Source organism: Medicago sativa, chromosome 6 (genome assembly GCF_051527215.1).
Source record: "Medicago sativa cultivar Bolivia chromosome 6, Bolivia_mono, whole genome shotgun sequence".
NCBI lineage: Eukaryota > Viridiplantae > Streptophyta > Magnoliopsida > Fabales > Fabaceae > Medicago > Medicago sativa.
Window position 1 is genome coordinate 81,728,256 of NC_140754.1, and position 23,533 is coordinate 81,751,788.

Here is a 23,533-nt window from a genome sequence, read left to right on the forward strand (position 1 = left end):
TTACCAGCAACTAACAAGTCCACAAACTTAACATCAACTTTCTGCGCATCTCTAATATCTTTTAAGAAATCATTATCAATTTTCAGCATTCCTAACTTAACGCTCCGAGACGACATTTCACAAACTAAGCTCATATCTCTAAACTGTTCAAGCAATTCCAATTCCTTCACCATCGTAGCAGACATATGTAAACTCTTCCTACTTAAGGCATCTGCAACAACATTAGCTTTACCCGGATGGTAATTCAAACTAAAGTCATAATCCTTCAACAATTCGAGCCACCTCCGCTGTCGCATATTCAATTCTTTCTGATCAAACAAATACTTCAAACTCTTGTGATCACTAAATACTTCAAGTCTCGAACCATACAAGTAATGTCTCCAAATCTTAAGCACAAATACAACTGCAGCTAATTCCAGATCATGAGTTGGATAATTCCGTTCATGTAATCTCAATTGTCTTGATGCATAAGCAACCACTTTACCCTCTTGCATAAGCACACCGTCTAATCCCAACTTGGACGCATCACAATACACCACAAAAGGTTCATCAGGCTTCGGCAAAATCAAAACTGGAGCCGTCGTCAACCGCTTCTTCAATTCATTAAAACTGTTCTCGCAATGAACATCCCACACAAGGTTTTACCTTTACACGTCAACTGTGTTAACGGAAGTGCCAACTTAGAAAATCCTTCTATAAATATTCTGTAATAACCAGCCAATCCCAAGAAGCTTCTAATTTCTGTAACCGACTTAGGAGTCTCCCATTGTGATACCGCTTCAACTTTAGATGGATCGACTGCAATACCACTACCAGAAATAACATGGCCCAGAAAACTTACCTCTTTCAACCAGAATTTACACTTAGACAACTTAGCATACAACTTCTTCTCTTTCAGCACTTGCAAGACAATCTTCAAATGTTCAGCATGTTCTTCTTCTGTCTTAGAGTAAATCAAGATATCATCGATGAACACAACCACGAAGCGATCCAAAAATGCATGAAAAATGCGATTCATATACTCCATAAACACGCCAGGCGCATTACTCACACCAAAAGGCATCACCTTATATTCATAATGTCCATATCGTGTCCTAAAAGCCGTCTTCTGCATATCCTCATCCTTTACCTTAATCTGGTGATAACCCGACCTCAAGTCAATCTTGCTGAACACACGTGCACCCACTAACTGGTCCATCAAATCATCAATTCTAGGGAGTGGATATCTATTCTTTATAGTTACTTTGTTTAACTGTCGATAGTCAATACATAACCTCATGCTACCGTCCTTCTTTTTAACCAACAATACCGGTGCTCCCCAAGGTGAAACACTCGGTCTTATGAACTTCTTATCTAGCAAATCTTCCAACTGTTTTCTTTGATCACTTGCTTTCTTTGATCATAACATTCAATCTTGTTATTCTTTCTTGCAAACTAAGAGACCTTGATCCTTAACCATGAAGAAACCATAACTTGAATCATCTTTCAACTTACAAAGAACCAAACCTAACTTGAATCTCTTCTTGAAAGGAGAAGTAGAGAAATCAAACGAAGTATAGGCTTCCCTTAGCTTAAAGGATCATGAGGAAACATAATCTAAGAGTTTGCCATGGAAGGAAGAAGTTTTGGAAAGGATTGACGAAGAGGAGAGGAGAGAGAGGGCGTGAGAGAAGAGAGAAGGGAGAGGAAAATCTTTCCCAAAAACCTAGAGTGAGAAAGGATAAGGGAAAATGAGATATTTTTGCCCAAAATCATATAAATATCCTTTTTCGTGCAATTACCATAATGCCCTTCATCTTAAGCGAGTTAAATCCGACTCTGATACTTGCTGACATCACATAATAAATATTTCCGTCAAACTTTCTTTCCGTAACAGTAATCGTCGGACACGATCGACTGGTAATATTCTGATACTGACAGGCGGGATATTACATACAACCCCCTCCCTTAATAATTAAATATGCATTACACTTAATCTATTTTAACTTAAATAAATATTTTTATGATATATACTAATTTTTAATCACCAAAAAAGATACTCATTTCTTTATAATAATGTCAATGATAATTAAATTTAAATATTTTGCTATTAATTTTTTATTTTTGAGTTGTTTCATATTTCCTTATATTTTAAATAACCATACTTCTTTATTAATTTTTCACATATTTAAATTTTATTTTGGGTTGTTTCATATTTTTTATTAGGTTTTAAAACTATATGTTAATGAAATTGTCAATAAGAAATAATGAAAAATATGTATTCAAATTTTGATTATATTAAAATAGACCCCCAGAATTGAATATCCCCGTGAGCTTAGCTCAGTTAATAGGGATATTGCATATTATATGCAGGAGCGGGGTTCGAATCCCGGACACTCGACTTCTGCACATTAAAATGTGTGAGTTCTAGCCACTAGGCTACTTGACCAACCACATTAAAATGTGTGAGTTCTAGCCACTAGGCTACTTGACCAAAAAAAAAAAAGACCCCCAATGCTATTTGTTTTCAAAGTATGTTAGGTTATTATTTTTTTGCTAGATTATTAGAAAAAAAATCATTGAGAGATTAAAGTGTAGATTTTAACGTAAGAGGGGAGAGGAGTGTAATTCAAGCTTCTCTTAAGGGAGAGTGAAATATTTTCTAATATATTTTCAATGAGAGAGGAGAGAAGTGTATATTTTAACATAAGAGGGGAGGGGAGTGTAATTCAAGCATCTTTGAGGGGAATGAAGTGTAATTTACTCTAGAGTTTAACATAAGAGGGGTGGGGGATGCAATCAAGCTTCTTTCAGGGGTGGAGAGTGAAATATTTTCTAATAAATTTTGCATAAGAGGGGAGACGAGTGTATATTTTAACCTAAGAGAAAAGAAGAGTGTAATTCAAACATCTTTCAAGAGAGGGGAATGTAGTTTACTCTTATTTTATTGAAGATCGGAAATAGGAAGGACGTTTCTCAAATGCTAAAAATGTAGAGCCAAATAAAAACACAGTGTCCTGCTACAATAGAAGGAAAACGAGGGACATAAAAATGAGAGAGAGAATATTATGCATTTTTGTGCATTAGTTAATAAACTAGCTAGCAAGTTTATTATAAGATATATAGAAAAATGTGACATTGTTAGTACAAAAAGAGAAATAATGGTTGTGCATAAAAAAAATTGATACCAAATATGGTACTCCCTCCGTCCCATAATAACTGAGCCATTTGTAAAAAAATATTGTCCTAAGAATTTTGACTCATTTCACTTTTCAATACAACATTAATTATTTTTTTCAATTATAACTCTAATTAATACTACTTGCACCACCCCCAATTTGGTTAATTAAGTTTTTAGTCCCTATAAATATTCACAGTTTTGTTTTTAGTCGCTACAAAATAAAATCACACTTTTTAGTCCCTGTGACATTTTCCTTAAGCATTTTAGGGACTAAAAATGCTGATGGAAAAATTTTATAGGGATTAAAAATGCTGATGAAAAATTTTATAGGGACTAAAAATGTTGATGGAAAATTTTATAGGGACTAAAAAGCGTGATTTTATTTTGTAGGGACTAAAAACAAAATTCTGAATATTTATAGGGATCATTTACTTAATTATATCTTTAATATATTCTACATTACATTTATGATAAAGAATAATGCACCAATACTTGACAAAGACACTCAAAACCATTTTTATTTCTCTTTCATTTATATACTTTTCTTTATCTATGTGAAATGGTCAACTGACTCAGTTAAATTGGGCCGGAGGGAGTATCATTTAGTTTTTGCGTATTTTGAAAATATGTCGTAAATATACAAAGTAAAAAGTTAATAAAGGGTGAAGATCCCGTGAGCTTAGCTCAGTTGGTAGGGATATTGCATGTTATATGCAGGGGCCGGGGTTCGAACTTCAGGCACCCCACTTCTACACGACACCCCAATTCGACACATTTAATTGTGAGCTCTAGCCACTAGACTACTTGACAAAAAAAATATGAAGATAAATATATACAATGTCTCTGTATTTTAATGTTTATTTTTTACTAAAAATTAACTGAGAATTAACATTAATAATCATGACAATAATGATCATTTTACCACCGTCCAATATAAAATTTAAACTTTGTCCTTTAAACTTGTATAAATCAAACTCTTACCATAAACTAACATCACATGAGATTTTAATGTTTAAATAACACAAATGATGAAGAAAGTAGGATACTAACATTTGTATTATTATATTACTATTATTATGCTTCTTAAATTTCCTATTCTTGTCTGATTTTGAAGTCCATAGAACAACTACATTTATTTTCATTTCATATACTGTTATTTTACTCTCATGATGTAACGAAAACGAAGAAAGATTGATCATTTTAGCAAAAAGTAATTGTGAAAGGAATTGAGAAAAGAGGTAGTACAATTATTGTGACTGGTCCACACGGCTATAGAAAAAGGATAAGGAAGTGTCATATATATAACAGTTACTCCCTTTCAAGTTTGTTGATCATAAAATGCACATTCATGAAATTGTACCATAGTATATATAAAAGTTATTAAGTTATTTAGACAAAAATTTCTAATGCTAAAAATAATGTTATAAATTTTCTAATATTTCTTTAAATGATAAAGCATAATAATACTGGAAGTAATAATTATTTTGGAGTCTAAAACACTGTTATAAATATTAATTGTTATGTTAGCACAGTTGGATAGCTAATTAAACATATAATGATTGTGTGTGCATTGTTAATTAACCATTTGGTTCTTGTGGTAATATTTTTGTTAGATTATGTGGCTCTAATTCTCCATTTTTTCAAGCCATTATGTTTGATTTTTTCAAGCCATTATGTTTGACTTTTACAAGCCATTATGTTTGACTTACTTGTGAGGTAAGTAACTCTTGGATTTAATGTGCCTACAATCTTGACCAAGAGAAATCCTAATTTGCTTCCAACATGTGCCTACAATCTTGACCAAGAGAAATCATGATTTTCTTCCAAGCTCCTACTTTAGGTGGATGGTCCAACTTTGATTCCTTTACTCTTAAGTAAGAGATTAAGGCCTATATATATGTAAGCAACATGAAAGGCTTGGGACATAGAGAGTTATCACATAACAATTAACACACTTTGTAACATACACTTGAGTGTATTTTTGGTGAGAATTCTTGTTCCATTTTAGAGAGTATTTTAGGAGATATTGAGAGAAAATATTGTCCTTTGTCCTCATCACTATAAGAGGACTTGTTGTACTCTTTTCTTTTACATAGTGGAACTTTGCTCGTGATCGCCCGTGGTTTTTTACTTCTCATATTGAGGAGTTTTCCACGTAAATCTTGTGTGTTATTTCTCTTGTTATTTTACTTACTTCTCTTTAATTCCCAATTGCATCGATCCTGTGCTTCCGCATTGCGCTGATATCCCTAACAAGTGGTATCAGAGCACTAAAGGGAATTTCAAACTGTCTCCCAAATTTGACATTGAGAAGTTTGATGGCAAGATTAGCTTTTCTATTTGGCGAGTCCAGATGAGGGCCGTTCTTACTCAAAACGGATTAAAGAAAGCTTTAGATGGAAAGTCAAAGAAACCGGCTTCCATGACCGACGATCAGTGGGACGAGTTGGATGAAAAGACGCTTTCATCAATCCAACTTTGCTTGTCTAAAGAGGTTCTCCGTGAAGTAGTCAATGAAACAACTGCTGCGGGATTATGGCTGAAGTTAGAAACTCTCTACATGACCAAGAACCTTGCAAACAAGCTTCGTCTCAAAGAACGTATTTATACCATTAGAATGGTTGAAGGTACTCCTATTCAATCTCATCTTGATGAATTTAACTCTATCATTTTGGATCTGGAAAATATTGATGTTAAAATTGATGATGAAGATAAAGTTGTTTTGTTGGTTGTCTCTTTACCTTCTACCTACAAACACTTCAAAGAAATCATGTTGTATGGAAATAATGATACCTTATCCTTTGAAGATGTTAAATCTAATTTATTGTCCAAAGAAAAATTTGATCTTGAAGTTCATTCTGTGGACAAGGGTGAGGGCTTAAGTGTTAGAGGTAGAACTCAAGAAAAAGGGAGTACCAGTCACAAAAAATCCAGATCCAAATCTAGAGGACGCAAATCCAACAAATCCTGTCGCTATTGCAAGAAATCTGGCCACGAGATTTCTGATTGTTTTATCTTGAAGAAAAAGCAAGAAAAACAAGAAAAAGGAAAATCTCCACAATCTCCTGAAGCTGCCAATATTGAAGCCGATTCTGGCGATGACATTACTTTATCTGTTGTCACCTCTAATAAGAGGAGTAAAACAGAATGGATTCTTGATACTGGATGTACTTTTCATATGTGTCCTTATAAGGATTTATTTACCACTTTTGAACCTGTTGATTGTGGTGTTGTCTTGATGGGTAATGATGCCCAATGCAAGGTTGCAGGAATAGGTACAGTTCAGATCAAGACTAATGATGGTGTTGTCAGGACTTTGGCTAACGTCCGCTATATACCTGATTTGAAGCGGAATTTAATTTCTCTTGGCACTCTTGAGTCTCTCGGGTGCAAGTACTCAGCTGAAAGTGGAGTTCTAAAGGTATCAAAAGGTTCTCTTGTTTTATTGAAAGCTAACCGAATTGGTAGCTTATATATCCTGCAAGGGACTGTTGTGACAGGTTCAGCAGTTGTATCATATTCTATGCCTGAAAATGATGTCACCAAATTATGGCACATGCGTCTGGGCCATATGAGTGAAAAAGGCATGCATCTTCTTAGCAAGCAAGGTCGCCTTGGTAAACAAGGCATCGGTATGTTGGAGTTTTGTAAACATTGTGTTTTTGGGAAACAGAAAAAGGTTAGTTTCTCTACTGCAACTCATCGTACCAAAGGTATTATTGATTATATTCATTCTGACCTTTGGGGGCCTTCCAAAGTTCCTTCCTATGGAGGACGCCGCTATATGATGACTATCATTGATGATTTTTCTCGTAAGGTTTGGGTTTATTTTCTGCGGCATAAAAATGAGACTTTTCCCACATTCAAGAAGTGGAAAATTCTTGTTGAAACTCAAACAGGGAAAAATGTGAAGAAGCTCAGAACAGATAATGGATTAGAGTTCTGCAGTGGTGACTTTAATGAGTTCTGCACAAATCATGGTATTGCTAGACACAAAACCATTCCAAGGAATCCCCAGCAAAACGGTGTTGCAGAACGTATGAACATGACTCTACTTGAGAGAGCTCGGTGTATGCTCTCAAATGCTGGGTTATGGCATCGACGTGACCTTTGGGCCGAGGCAACATCTACTGCATGTTACTTGGTCAACCGTTCTCCACATTCGGCACTTGACTTCAAAGTTCCAGAAGAGATTTGGTCAGGTAATCCTGTTGATTATTCTAATTTAAGAATTTTTGGATGTCCTGCATATGCACATGTCAATGATGGCAAATTAGCTCCAAGAGCTGTTGAGTGCATATTTCTTGGTTATGCATCTGAGTCTAAGGGGTATCGTTTGTGGTGCTCTGATCCAAAATCTCAAAAATTAATTCTTAGTAGAGATGTGACTTTTAATGAGGATGCATTATTATCTCCTGGAAAACAGTCTTTTGTGTCTTCTTTTCCTAGTACAGGTAATCTGCAGAGTACTAGCGAGAAGGTGGAGTTTGTATTAAAGTCTGCAACTCCTAATGTTGATGTCCCATCTTCATCTACAAATGAATCTAACATTGATGATCATGTTGTTGATGATGACCATGAAGATAGTACCACTTCTCCTATTCAGCAACAAGGAGATTATTACTCTATTGCCCGAGACAGAGTTAGAAGACAAATTAGAAAGCCAGCCAGATACACTGATAGTGACAATTTAGTTGCTTATGCACTATCTGTTGCACAAGAGGTAAATGATGGTGTTGAACCTGCCAGCTATACTGAAGCTGTTTCTTGTGTTGAATCTTCTCAGTGGCTAGTGGCTATGAATGAAGAAATTGAGAGCCTTCATAAAAACGGTACTTGGGTTTTGACAAAGCTTCCTAAAGGCAAACGACCATTAAAGTGTAAATGGATCTATAAGAAGAAAGACGGCATTCCCGGGGTTGAAGATCCAAGATGTAAAGCACGCCTAGTCGTTAAAGGCTTTAATCAAAAGGAAGGTATTGACTTTAATGAGATATTCTCACCTGTTGTTCGTCATACTTCCATTCGTGTTTTACTTGCATTTGTTGCTTTGTTTGATTTGGAGTTGGAGCAACTTGATGTTAAGACAGCTTTTCTACATGGAGAGCTGGAAGAAGAAATTTACATGGATCAACCTGAGGGATTTATTGTTCCTGGAAAGGAGCATCTTGTTTGTCGTTTGAAGAAATCCTTATATGGCCTTAAGCAAGCTCCAAGGCAGTGGTACAAAAGGTTTGACTCTTTCATGATTGGGCAAAGTTATTGCAGAAGTCAATATGATGACTGCATTTATTTTCAAAATTTTCAAAATGGATCTTTCATATACTTGTTACTTTATGTTGATGATATGCTAATTGCATCACGTGACAAGTCCTTGATCCAGAAATTGAAAACTCAACTCAATAATGAGTTTGATATGAAAGAGTTAGGTGCAGCAAAGAAAATTCTTGGTATGGAGATTCGCAGGGACCGTCAAGCTGGTAAATTGTTCTTATCTCAACAAAATTATATTGAGAGAGTGCTTGATAGGTTTAATATGAATAATTGCAAACCTGTTTCTACTCCACTTGCTGCACATTTCAAGTTATCTTCAGAACTTTGCCCAGACACAAAGGAAAAGATGGAGCATATGTCACATGTTCCTTATGCTAACGCAGTTGGCAGTCTTATGTATGCCATGGTATGTACTAGACCAGATCTAGCATATTCTGTTAGCGTGGTAAGCCGGTATATGCATAATCCCGGCAAAAGTCACTGGAGTGCTGTAAAATGGATTTTTCGGTATCTAAAAGGTACTTCTGATATTGGCTTGGTATTTGACAGAAAAATGGCTACAACCAATGATGTTATAGGTTATGTTGACTCAGACTATGGTGGTGATCTTGATCGAAGAAGATCTCTTTCTGGTTACATCTTTACTCTCTGTAATAGTGCTATCAGCTGGAAAGCTACACTTCAATCTATTGCTGCATTATCTACAACTGAAGCAGAATATATTTCAGCAACAGAGGGTGTTAAAGAGGCTATTTGGCTTCGAGGTTTGGTCAATGAACTTGGTCTTACACAGGGTGTTCTTACTTGTTATACCCTAATTTTGGACCTAAAAATACTAGCTCAATTCCTCTTTTCTTGCATTATAAGTCATTTGAACTGTCTCTGATCAATTGCATCTTTCTCTGCATTTTATTTCAATATTGTTTGCAAAAATTCACATGCAAGGGTATTTTAGTCATTTCCTATGTCAAATTTCTCTCAGTCTTTCAAAATTTTGTTTGAGTCCTTTCAAATAGTTTGAATAAGTCTTTGTTTAATTCTATGTCAAAATCCATTTCAAAAATTGCATTTGAAGTGATTTTGAGTCAGTTTTGCCCCTAGGGGCATTTTAGTCATTTCAAGTGTCAAAGCTCTGTTTAAATCCTAAAAATTGTCTCTGAGTCTTTTAATTTTGCTCGTATAAGTCTTTGCTTCAATTTCTTGTTAAAAATCCATTTTAAAATTTGCATCTGAGCCATTTTTAGTCGTTTTAGCCCCAGGGGCATTTTGGTCATTTCACACGAAATTTCGGCAGAGAGGTACTTTAAAGTACCTCATTTAGGCCATTGGTTCGTTTTAGTCCGTTTTGTCAAGTTTTAGACGTTTCACTTTACGTTTAGTCAAATTACCATTTTTTATTCCAATTTTATTTTTAGTTTTTTTTTCTAAGTCCTAAAGTTTCTAATTTTGCATGTTTGCCCTTTATGTCATTTTATTTTAAGACTTTTCTTTTTTTTTTTTAGGTCAATTTTCGTTTAAGTCTTTTACACTTTAGTCCCTTAGGTTCCAAATTTTGCAAAGGTAGTCCTTTTTTGTCCAGGTCGTTCTTTTTATCTTTTTTTTTTTTTGTTTTTTTTTGTTTTTACAGTCCAGTCCTCCAATTCTAGCAAATTGCAGATTAGTCCCTCAAACAACAAGTCCAGAATCCAGTCCAAAAATAAGTCCAAGGCCACGCCAAACAAGTCCAAATCCAGGTGTCCAGTTCCAATTGGTCCAACAATACACTTGGCAGCCTATAAAAGGCTCCCAATCATTGCCACACCACACAATCATCGCCAACTCATCAAAAACAGAATCACCAACTCATTTTCACGCGCGCAACGCGCCACCATAACAAACCCTAACAAACTCTTTCAGCCCTTACAACCACCGTAACAAACACAATTCAACACCAATTTCGTCCCAAAATCACCGTCAGAAACACAATTCAACACCAATTCAAGCAAAGAAATTCATGATCTAGCACGTAGATTCCACAAAAAAAAGCAACAAAACAGTTTCAATTTTGGCCTATTTCGATTCTCAGAATATCTTCGACGAAGATTTTCATCACTGAATCGGTGTCTTCTCCCTGCAATCCAAACCCTAGGGTGATCACAGAGAAGAAGACCGAAGAAGAGTAGAAGAGGGATCGAATTCGAGGTGAATCGAAGAGGAAGAGGATAAACAACGTTGAAGCACTTACCAGAAATCTCAAGGAGAGTTCGAAGAAGGTTTCATCATCTTCTTGCTCAGATTTTCGTTCGAAGCCAGGTAAACACACAGATCCTACTCATTTTTGCATCATTGAAGAATCCATGGTCAAAACGAACGGTGAAACTAGTTAGATCGAAGAGTTTCGAACTCTGTTCTTTCAAAAAACTAAAAAACTTCGAAACCGAAACAATCAGTGCACAGATCCATCACGTTTCACCGTTTGTTTCGAATTTAGGGTTCATATTCATAGATTATGTGAGGATTTAGGGTTAATTTAGAGTATCATGTTGCCTAGATCATCAAAGAAAATGAACGGCGCCGTTAGGGTTAGGGTGAGAGGAAGAGAGAACGAGAAGAGGATGAGGAGAAGAAAGAGAAAGAATCTGTTAAAATGAAAAGAAAACCGGCTCTTTGTTTTTATAAGGGAGCGAACCGGACCGGTTCACCTGAACCAGTCTGGTTCACCCCCTAAACCATCTTTTCTTTCATCCTCACCGTTCGATCTGCTTCAGGGTGACGTGTACGGTCTAGATTGAGTGTTAAGGTGTGCCTGATGTGTGTTATTGTGCGTTGTGCATTGCTAGCCGTCAGATCTTGGTCAAGCATGGACCTGGATCAATCTAAAGGCTGTGAAGCCAATGGATGATCCAGGATCCATCCAAGACCTTGGGCCTGGGCCTCTCTCTGCTGAATTTCGTTTTATCCTCCTTTTTCTTGCTATTTACACTACGTCGCATGTTTTTACACCTCCTGCATGATAAAAATTTCTTCAAGAAATTCCAAATAAATTTCCACATTTTTTTTTGATAATTTTCTTGATGCTGCATAACCTTGTTTCACAATAAAACTTGATAAAAAATATGTGTGACTTTTTTCACCACTCTTGATTAAAACTAGCAATTTTCTTGTAATTTTTAGCTTAAAAAAACCTTTAAAAAATTCCAAAAAAAATTCATGAAGGCTTCTTGGTATTTTTGTAGCATTGTGTAGTAATTTCCACAAGTTAAAATTGGTTAAAAAAATGAGGAGTTAATTTTTTCTACTATTTTTGTGATATTTTGTGCTAAAAGTGAATGAAAATTTGCTTGGTTTTAATCCAAATTGCTTGATGAATATTGGTGACCTATACCTCTTGATTTCATAGGGTTTAGCTACTGTTTGTGTTTGATTTTGTTGCATAATTGTGAATTTTGGTAGGTTACTTAGCTTACAAGTTAATTGTGTAGTTAAATAATGTAAATATGCTTAAAATTTGTTTTAAGATGCCAAGTAAATCATGTTGCCTTAATTCCCATTCCAAGACCTAGTTCTAGACCTTTAAAAATGTATTGGAATGTGAGGATTATAGGTCACTTGGTTCTTGCATTTCATAAACAAATTTTAGCCATATTTGCACTCATTTTGCCTTTGTTTTCTACCCTTTATGTTCTAATAGTTCTCTTGCCTTATTTCCTTTGATATTGTCATGTGCTACTAACTCCTTTCACTTCATGCTTCATCATTTCATAAGCATCTCCATAGCATCCCATGTTCATCTCTACTTCTTTCATGCAATTTAATTTGTACCAAAGTTAGAATGTAAACACTTAGGGGTTTTGTAATATTCTTCCTTTATGCACTTTTAATTTCTTGGCAAAGAGGCCATAGAATGTATTTAGGGTATGATGTAAAGGACAATGGACTCTAATGATGTACACCGACACAAGCACCGACACATGCACACACACCACTATAGCTAGAATATGCATGTTTAGATGTATGTTTAGGATTGTATGTTTAGATGAATGCCTAGGACTTATACTTAGAAAAAACCAATTTTCCAAACAAATGTGAACAACTTCACTCAAATCTTTTCCAAATAAACCTTGGGATCCAACATCCCATTGAATTTTCCTTTTATTTTCTTAATCAAAAATCCAATGAAAATAATCATACTTTGACTATATTTTGCAATTCACTAATTCAACCTCACTATTTTCCAATCTCATGCCCTTGAGGCCTCTTTCTATTCTTCAAACTCCATTTTCAAACCTAAAATCAACCAACAAAAACAAAAACATTTTTGAGAGAGAACTACGGTGGATTTGATCCCTTAATCGGGTACGTAGGCAAGGAACAAAATTCCTTCAATTCAAATAAAATAAAAATTCAAACATTCTTCTCCCTCCAATTCTTCATTTAGTAACTCTTAGGTGTAAATAACATTTCAAAATAGCATTTAAAAATAAAGCGCGCGCGTAGAAATTAAAGACGGTTCCTATAGGTTACTATAGTCGTTATGGGTGCCTAACACCTTCCCGTAGCGAAAACAACTCCCGGACCTCGATTCTCAAGGGTTTTGCTTACTTTTTCCCTTCCCAAGAAAAAAATAAGATATCACCGGTTTAAAAGGTTCAAACGTAATCAATGTTTGACACCCGAAAACCAAGATAAAACAGCTGGCGACTTCACTGGGGAGATTCGAGAGTTACGCCTAGTCTTTATTTCCACGCTTGCGCTTGTATTTTTACTTGCTTCTTTTACTTGCTTTCCTATGTGAATAAATGTTTAAATTCTTGCAAACGTGTGGGGTGAGAATATCAAAAGTCCTGCACCCGGGCTGAGTGAACTTAGGATTTAGGGGGGATATAATCGACAATTCATTCCGGGGGTTGCCTCGTGTTTTGGATTATGCGATCAATCCCACATAGCTGAGGCATTTTGGGGGTGATGTTGTCGGCGCGTGTTGTCGCGTTTAGGCACTTTACTCCTAATTGTTCTATGACGCTATGGACCGTAGATAACCAAACCCATCCATGGCCATTTTTCTAGGATGTAGTGCGGAGATTAAACCGAGTGTTGTCTCGAGTTTTAGTCGTCACGCGATACTACACTCAAGTTAGACCTTCCACGTATAATCATGGAGCGAGTGTTGTCTCGTGACACCATGAGATACGTCGGAGAGGTTGCAACTTGGGAACCTTTTTAGAACCCGGTTACTATTATCCTAAAGCCCTAGATTCACCGGACACCGTGTCCACCCATGACTCCTCGACTTTGAACTTCAAACCCACCATGTTTTCTCCGAACTTGAACATAATCATGCATTCATGCATACATGCATACATGCATAAAACTTTTGTCATGCATTGTTATCGAAGGGCTTAGACAAGTTGAATTTGTAAACATTGTAGGGATGAAGATGACTAAGTCCTACAAGTTCAAGGAAGTGGATTTGGCTAGTTTGAGAGATCTGGCACTCAAGATTGAGGATCCGACTGGTTTCCGACGCCGTTACGGGGCTTTACTTCCTATTCTCCATACTAATGTGGACGAGAAGCTTGTGCACACTCTAGTGCAATTCTATGATCCGGGGTATCGGTGCTTCACTTTCCCAGACTTTCAGTTGGTGCCTACTCTAGAGGCTTATTCTTCCTTGATGGGTTTATCTATTGCTAAGGGGATACCTTTCTCAGGACCTGAAAATCCTCCTCCTCCATTGGTTATCGCTAAAGATCTCTATCTCAAGACCACCGATGTCTCCAAGAATCTTTTCACTAAAGCACATATCCGAGGGTTCGCTTCAGAGTATCTTCTTTGGAAAGCCAATCTCAATACTACTTGTCAGGACACTCTTGAGGCTATTCTTGCACTCCTCATCTATGGGCTTATTCTCTTTCCGAATCTTGATGACTTCGTGGACATAAATGCTATTATGATCTTCCACTCCAAGAATCCGGTTCCTACTTTGCTAGCTGACACATACCATGCTATTCACGATCGTTCCAGCAAAGGTCGTGGATACATTCTTTGTTGTGTGCCTCTCCTCTATAGGTGGTTTATTTCGCACCTTCCGCAGTCTTTCCACGACAATCCGAGGAATTGGTCTATTTCACAGAGGATTATGGCTCTCACTCCTAATGAAGTGGTTTGGCTCACTCCGGCTTCTAGGGTCAAGGAAATCATCTTTGGTGGTGGAAAGTTTCTTAATGTACCTCTTCTTGGTACCCGGGGTGGAATCAACTATAACCCGGAGCTTGCTTTGCGACAATTTGGTTTCCCGATGAAAGATAAGCCCATCAATCTTGCTACGGCCCCTTACTTCTTTCACTACTCCAATGCTCCCACCGGAATTAGAGAAGATTTCATGCAAGCTTGGACCAAGCTTCGGAAGAAAGAGGTGAAGCATATGGGTGTAAGGTCCGGTATTGCTCATGAGGCCTATACACAGTGGGTGATAAGCCAAGCTGAGGAGATTGGTATGCCTTACCCCTCTATGAGATATATGTCCGCATCTGTTCCTACCATGCCTTTGCCTCTACTCCCACCTACCCAGGAGATGTATCAGGAGCATCTAGCTATGGAGAGTCGGGAGAAGCATCAGTGGAGAGCTAGATACTATGAGGCTGAGAACTTGATCATGACTTTGGATGGAAAAGATGAGCAGAAGACTCATGAGGTCTTGACACTAAAGAAAGAGCTAGCTAAGGCTAAAAGAGAGATTGAGGAGAAAGATAGATTGCTTATGAGGGACTCCAAGAGAGCTAGGGGTGCCCGTGACTTCTACGCACGATACTGCAGCTATGAGTCCGACTCTGAGGACGACGCTTCCGCTTCCTATGCTTGAGGATTTCCATTTCCTGTTGTTATTTCCAGTTGTTTATGTTGAAATTGTCTTGTAAAACTGTATGTTGGTTGTTTGTTTCCCATTTATGTTAATTGTTGTTTAGTAATGTTTACGAGTTTATAATTTGTCTAAAACCTTTCGATAACACAAAAAAGAGTCTTTTTTGCATATGCATTAACACATTTCATGCATCATATGCATTCATTGGCTACAAAAACTTCTCTCGTGCTCATTGCCTCCTGGTTTTGTCCGCCGCAGTCTGAAAAGTGGCTCGTGTTCGCAAAGTCTACCAACCAGATAGAATTCATCAGACAAGATTTCACAAGAGAAGGATGATGGCTAATTTTGAAGAAGAAAATGCTCAGCTCCGTGCCGAATTGGCTGCTATGAAAGAAGATTTGGCTAAGGCTCATGACGCCATGTCCGCTATGATGGCTTCACAAGAACAGCCAGCCACTTCTGTTCCAATTACTACCGAGGTGATTCCCTCTATTCCACTGTCTACTGTGACTACTGATGCTCGGTTTGTTATGCCCAACGGCCGTCCTTATGGACTCCCACCTTTCTATTCTCCTAATACTGCTGCTGGTATCTCTGGTTTTGCTGGTCAGGGACAGATTCCTGTGTCTACTACTATGCCTCAGGTGACTACCGTTGTTACCGACCCTATTGTACACACTGTGCAACAGGTGATTGATGTTGACACTCCGCGCGGACAAGATCCCGCAATAGAAGCTATGAAGAGACAGTTAAGGGAGTTGGCTGGAGAACTCCGTGAGGTCAAGGCTAGCCGAGGAAACAATGGTGCTCCTGCTAAAGCTCGTGATCTGTGCTTGGTATCCCGATTTGAGGTTCCTAAGAAATTCAAAGAGCCAGAATTCGACAAGTATAATGGGACTTCTTGCCCACACAACCATGTCATCCGGTATGTCCGAAAGATGGCTAACTATGCCGACAATGATGCACTGATGATCCACTGCTTTCAGAGTAGCTTGACAGATGATGCAGCAGATTGGTACACTAGCTTGAGCAAAGATAACATCCATACCTTTGAGGAACTCGCTGCTGCTTTCGAAGGTCAATATGAGTTCAACATCCGTCTGAGGCCAAACAGGGACTCTCTCAAAGCCCTATCTCAGAAATCAGATGAGACCTTCCGTGAATACGCTCAGAGATGGAGAGGGGCAGCTGCCCGTGTTTCTCCTCGACTTGATGAGGAAGAGTTAACACAGACATTCCTGAAGACTCTGAAGAAGGAATATAAAGAGAGAATGATAGTCTCTGCCCCAAACAACTTCTCTGATATGGTTACAATGGGAACTCGTTTAGAGGAGGCTGTCCGAGATGGTATTATTGTCCTTGAAAAAGGTGAATCATCAACCAGTGCACCAAAGAAGTACAGTAATGGCCACCACAAGAGGAAAGAATCTGACGTAGGGATGGTGTCTGGTAACCCGTCTGCAGCTACTACACCATTACCTCTGCCTTATCAATACATGCAATACTCTCAACATCCTTTCTTCCCACCATTCTACCAACAATATCCTCTGCCACCGGGTCAACCACCAATGCCCGTCAATGCCATTCCTCAGCAAGTACAACAACAGCCTCCTGCTCAACAGCAACGGCAGCAACAACAGGGTCCCCGACCCAAGCCTTCTTTTCCACCAATACCAATGCGGTATGGTGAGCTGCTCCCAACTCTACTGGCTAAGGGACACTGTGTCACCAGGCCAGGCAAGCCTCCGCCTAATCCATTGCCTCCCAGGTTCCGTCAGGACCTAACATGTGAATTCCATCAGGGTGCTCAAGGCCATGATATCGAAGGTTGCTTTGCTCTGAAATATATTGTGAAAGATTTGATAGAAAAGGGACGGTTGACTTTTGAGAACAGTGTTCCTCATGTCCTTGACAATCCGCTTCCAAACCATGCTGCTGTTAACATGATTGAGGCCTTTGAAAGGGTTCCTGTCCATCAAGAGGATCCCAGGTTGGATGTCCGCAATGTCGTTACTCCCTTGGTGCCATTACATGTCAAACTTTGCCAGGCTGCTCTGTTCAAACATGATCATGATTCTTGTTCAGAATGTCTGCGGAATCCCATGGGCTGTTGTGTGGTGCAAAATGATATTCAGAGTCTGATGGATGACAAACACTTGATCGTCAGTGATGTATGTGTGATTGTGCCAGTGTTCCATGATTCTCCTGTTGAAAGTGCAAAGAATGTTGAGCCTTTGGTGATCAGGCTACCTGGTCCGGTATCTTATACCTCTACCAAAGCAATTCCCTACAAATACAATGCAACCATGGTTGAAAATGGGGTGGAAGTACCTCTGGTATCCCCAGCTACAGTTGACAATGTTGCCGGTGAAATTACAACTCTGAGAAGTGGAAAAGTCCGTCCACCCTTGTTTCAAAGGCAGGTAGTCACACCCATCGCCACGGTAACTCCACCAGTCGCTCCTCCTGTTGACAAGAACACCGGCCCAGCAGGCCAATCTATTGAAGAGTCCAATCTGGACGAAATCCTGAGGCTTATCAAGAAAAGTGACTACAAGATTGTTGACCAGCTGCTACAAACCCCATCAAAGATATCCATCTTGTCTCTACTTATGAGCTCAGAAGCTCACAGGAAGGTGTTAATGAAGATACTGGAGCAAGCTTATGTTGACCACGAAGTCTCTGTGGATCAATTTGATGGGATAGTAAGTAATATTACCGCCTGCAACAACTTGGGGTTTGGTGACGATGAGCTCCCCGAAGCAGGGAAACACCACAACTTGGCTCTGCATATCTCGGTGCACTGTGGGTCTGATATGATATCCAACGTATTGGTGGACACTGGATCGTCTCTGAATGTAATGCCTGAATCCACACTAAGGCAATTGAGCCATCATGGAATTTCTCTGAGGGGTAGCAGCTATCTGGTTAAAGCTTTTGATGGATCCCGCAAGGATGTTCTCGGGGAAGTGGACTTGCCAATTACCGTTGGTCCCGAAACATTTCAGATTACCTTCCAAGTCATGGATATCCATGCATCTTACAGCTGTCTCCTCGGAAGACCATGGATCCATGACGCTGGAGCAGTCACGTCCACTTTGCATCAGAAGCTCAAGTTCATGAGGAACGGTAAGATTGTCACTGTGCATGGTGAGGAAGCATATCTAGTTAGCCAAGTATCATCGTTCTCTTGTGTTGAAGCAGGGTCCGCTGAAGGGACGTCATTTCAAGGATTGACCGTTGAGGGTGCAGAACCCCGAAGGGCTGGTACTGCTATGGCTTCACTGAAAGACGCCCAGAAGGCTGTTCAAGCAGGGCAAGCTGCTGGCTGGGGCAAAATGATTCAGATTCTGGAAAACAAGCGTAAAGAAGGCCTTGGATTCTCCCCGACATCTGCTGTTTCAAAGGGAACTTTCTACAGTGCTGGGTACATCAATGCTATTACTGAAGATGCTGCTGAGGGTGGTCACGTGCCTGCATTTGTTATACCAGTAGGCACTGTGAGAAACTGGGAAGCCATTGATGTTCCTTTAGTCATGCATGCTTCCATGTAATGTGTTTTGTTGCTCATGTTTTTTGTTTTCAAAATAACAATCCTTTCGCTCTGCCCAAGGCGAAAGTGATATCATTGTAAGGGCGTGTTTGTTTCGGCATTGCCGTTATCAATAAAAGTTGTCGTCTTTCTCACGACTCTTTGTTTTTTTACTTTTTTTAGTGCCTTTTTCTTGGAAATAATGGTAATGCCAGAAAAAACCAAAACATCTGTATTTTTCTTATTAATTTTAAAAATCTGCATAGAAAAACATTTTTCTAAAATCATCCCAATCATATTATGCAGATTGAACCACAATAAACCCGTTGAACACAGTGACCCTATGGTTCCTCCAAATTTTGAATTCCCTGTATATGAAGCTGAAGATGAGGATGATGATTATGAAGAGATACCGTATGAGATCACTCGACTGCTTGAGCAAGAAAGAAGAGCCATTCAGCCTCACCAGGAAGAGATTGAGCTTATCAACCTGGGTACTGAAGAGAATAAGCGAGAGATCAAGATTGGTGCAGCACTTGAGCCAGAAGTGAAAAAGAAGATTATTCAGCTCCTCCATGATTATCCAGATGTCTTTGCATGGTCCTATGAAGATATGCCGGGTCTAGATCCCAAGATTGTGGAACATCGGATACCGACAAGACCTGAATGTCCTCCTGTCAAACAGAAATTGAGAAGGTCTCGTCCAGACATGGCTCTTAAGATCAAGGCAGAAGTACAGAAGCAAATTGATGCGGGTTTCCTCATGACAGCTGAATACCCTGAGTGGATTGCCAGCATCGTACCGGTACCGAAGAAAGATGGGAAAGTTCGAATGTGTGTTGATTACAGAGATCTGAATAAAGCCAGTCCAAAGGATAACTTCCCACTACCTCATATTGATGTGCTTGTTGACAGTACTGCTCAATCCAAAGTATTCTCCTTCATGGATGGTTTCTCTGGCTACAACCGGATCCGGATGTCACCTGGAGATAGGGAAAAAACGTCCTTCATCACTCCGTGGGGAACGTTCTGTTATAAAGTGATGCCGTTTGGCTTGATAAATGCCGGTGCTACCTATCAAAGAGGTATGACCACTCTGTTTCATGATATGATTCACAAAGAGATTGAAGTATATGTTGATGATATGATTGTGAAGTCGAGTGATGAAGAGCAGCATGTTGTGTATCTGAAAAAGATGTTTGAAAGACTGAGAAAGTACAAGCTGCGGTTGAATCCTAACAAGTGCACATTCGGTGTACGATCTGGAAAGTTGCTAGGCTTCATTGTCAGCCAAAAAGGCATTGAAGTTGACCCTGACAAAGTCCGAGCCATCAGAGAAATGCCAGCCCCTCAAACTGAGAAACAAGTCAGAGGTTTCCTCGGACGTCTGAATTATATTTCAAGATTCATATCTCACATGACTACTACCTGTGGACCAATTTTCAAATTGCTCAGAAAAAATCAGCCTGTTGTATGGAATGATGAATGTCAGGAAGCTTTTGATAGCATTAAAGAATACCTGTTGGAGCCACCTATCCTTGTCCCACCAGTGGAAGGAAGGCCTTTGATTATGTATCTGTCAGTGTTAGATGATTCAGTGGGTTGTGTTCTCGGTCAACAAGATGAGACTGGTAAGAAAGAGCATGTTATCTACTATCTGAGCAAGAAGTTCACCGACTGCGAGACTCGGTATACAATGCTTGAAAAGACTTGTTGTGCTTTAGCTTGGGCTGCCAAACGCCTGCGTCATTATATGGTGAATCATACAACTTGGTTGATATCCCGAATGGATCCAATCAAGTACATCTTTGAAAAGCCTGCTGTTACTGGAAGGATTGCACGTTGGCAAATGTTATTGTCTGAATATGATATTGTGTACAAAGCTCAGAAAGCAATTAAAGGAAGTGTCCTTGCTGAGCATCTTGCTTGTCAGCCACTTGATGATTACCAGCCAATTAAGTTTGATTTCCCTGATGAAGAAGTTATGTATCTGAAGGCAAAAGACTGTGAAGAGCCACTGATCAATGAAGGGCCAGATCCCAATAGTAATTGGGGATTGGTGTTTGATGGTGCTGTTAATGCTTATGGTAAAGGAATTGGAGCCATCATTGTAACTCCACAGGGGCACCACATTCCTTTCACCGCTCGAATAACTTTTGAATGCACAAACAACATAGCTGAATATGAAGCATGCATCTTGGGCATTGAAGAAGCCCTCGATCTGAGAATTAAGCACCTTGACATCTATGGAGATTCTGCACTTGTTATTAATCAGATAAAGGGTGAATGGGAGACTCATCATGAGAAGCTGATCCCATACCGTGACTATGCAAGACGTCTATTGACATACTTTACCAAGGTTGAGCTACACCACATCCCTCGGGATGAAAATCAGATGGCTGACGCTCTTGCTACTCTGTCTTCCATGTTTCGTGTGAACCATTGGAATGATGTGCCTGTAATCAAAGTACAACGTCTTGATAGACCCGCTCATGTGTTTACTATTGAAAATATGCCAGATCAAGCTGACAAAGATGTGAATGACAAAAAGCCTTGGTATCACAACATCAAGCAATTCTTGCAGAATCGTGAATATCCACCTGGTGCTTCCAACAGGGATAAAAAGACCTTGAGACGATGGGCTAGCAGATTCCTTCTGGACGGAGAAATCCCATACAAGAGGAACTATGACCTGGTCTTGTTGAGATGTGTTGACAAGCAAGAAGCTGAGAAATTGATGCATGATGTACATGACGGTACGTTTGGGACCCATGCTTCGGGCCACACCATGTCAAGGAAACTGTTAAGAGCCGGCTATTACTGGATAACTATGGAACGTGATTGCCACAAACATGCCAAAAGATGCCACAAATGTCAAATTTATGCTGACAAGATTCATGTGCCTCCACACGCTCTCAATGTTATATCTTCCCCATGGCCTTTCTCTATGTGGGGCATTGACATGATCGGAAGGATTGAACCGAAGGCTTCCAATGGACATCATTTCATTCTAGTGGCAATTGACTATTTCACCAAATGGGTTGAAGCTGCTTCCTATGCAAATGTGACCAAGCAAGTGGTTGTCAAGTTTATCAAGAATAACATCATCTGTCGATATGGTGTTCCCAACAAGATCATCACTGACAATGGTTCCAATCTGAACAATAGCATGGTGCAAGCTCTATGTGAAGAATTCAAAATTGGACATCACAACTCTTCTCCTTATAGACCTCAGATGAATGGTGCAGTTGAGGCCGCTAACAAGAACATCAAGAAGATTGTTCAGAAGATGGTCACTACTTACAAAGACTGGCATGAAATGCTACCTTTTGCCTTGCATGGTTATCGTACTACAGTGCGCAGCTCAACCGGGGCAACCCCTTTCTCTTTGGTGTATGGTATGGAAGCAGTTCTCCCTCTGGAAGTGGAGATTCCATCTCTTCGAGTGATCATGGAAGCAAAACTAACTGAGGCTGAATGGTGTCAAAGTCGGTACGATCAATTGAATCTGATTGAAGAGAAACGTATGGATGCTATGACTCATGGACAGTTGTATCATGTGCGGATGAAGAATGCTTTTGACAAGAAAGTCCGACCTCGAGAATTCAAGGAAGGCGAACTTGTATTGAAAAGAAGGATAAGTCAGCAACCCGACCCAAGGGGCAAGTGGACACCTAACTACGAAGGTCCTTATGTTGTCAAGAAGGCTTTCTCTGGTGGTGCTTTGATTCTTACACACATGGATGGTGTTGAACTCCCAAATCCTGTTAATGCCGATATAGTCAAGAAATACTTTGTCTAAAAAGAAAAGAACAGCGTGGTAGGTCGAAAACCCGAAAGGGCGGCCTAGGCAAAAATGCGCTTCCCGGTGGATCGAAAACCCGAAAGGGCGATCCAGGCAAAAGTTAGGGACAAAAAAAATGAATATGAAAGAGCTCGCTGAGATTGTACGCAACTCAGGCAAGAATGAGCGCCTCGATGAGCCGAAAACCCGAAAGGGCGGTTCATGCAAAAATGAGGTCAATAAAAGACAAGTAACTATATCTGGCAAGTCACCATCACCCCTTTGGGCATCTGCAACTGTCAACGGTCGTCTTCATCAGAGGCTTCCGTACTTGTGAATTCAAGATTTCTATGAAGTGTAGCGGTCATCGTGTTCAATGTATCACCAACCAATAAAATTACCATTTTCCAAGCTTTGTAAATCCGTGAAGTCATGCCTTTGGCTAACTCTCACTCTTATACATCAATTTGAGCCTTTCCACTGTTTGAAACTCTATTTTTCTTTCTACTTTCAATGCTTTATACAAAACAATTTCTTTCTATTTGATAATGTCAATGTCTGAAACGAACATCTTTGAAAATTGAAAAACTTTTTCCTGTCTATTTTTGAAAGCAAACCTGAGCAACATGGTACATTTCAATGAAACATGCATGAATAAATGAATGTCAATGTCTATTTCAATACATGTTACAAGCAGGTTACTCCCCAGGATGATCTGTGGTCAATGGCAAGAATGAAAAAACAGAATGAAAATGAAAAAATTGAAAAATGAAAATAAAAAGCTCGCTAAGTTGAAAACCCGAAAGGGCGGCTTAGGCAAAAATGAGCACCCCGCTGATTGACAACCTATGAAGGCAATTCAGGCAAAAATGGGGCAACGAAAAGAATCTTTACTCCCCGGTGAATCGAAAACCCGAAAGGGCGGTTCAGGCAAAAGTGGGG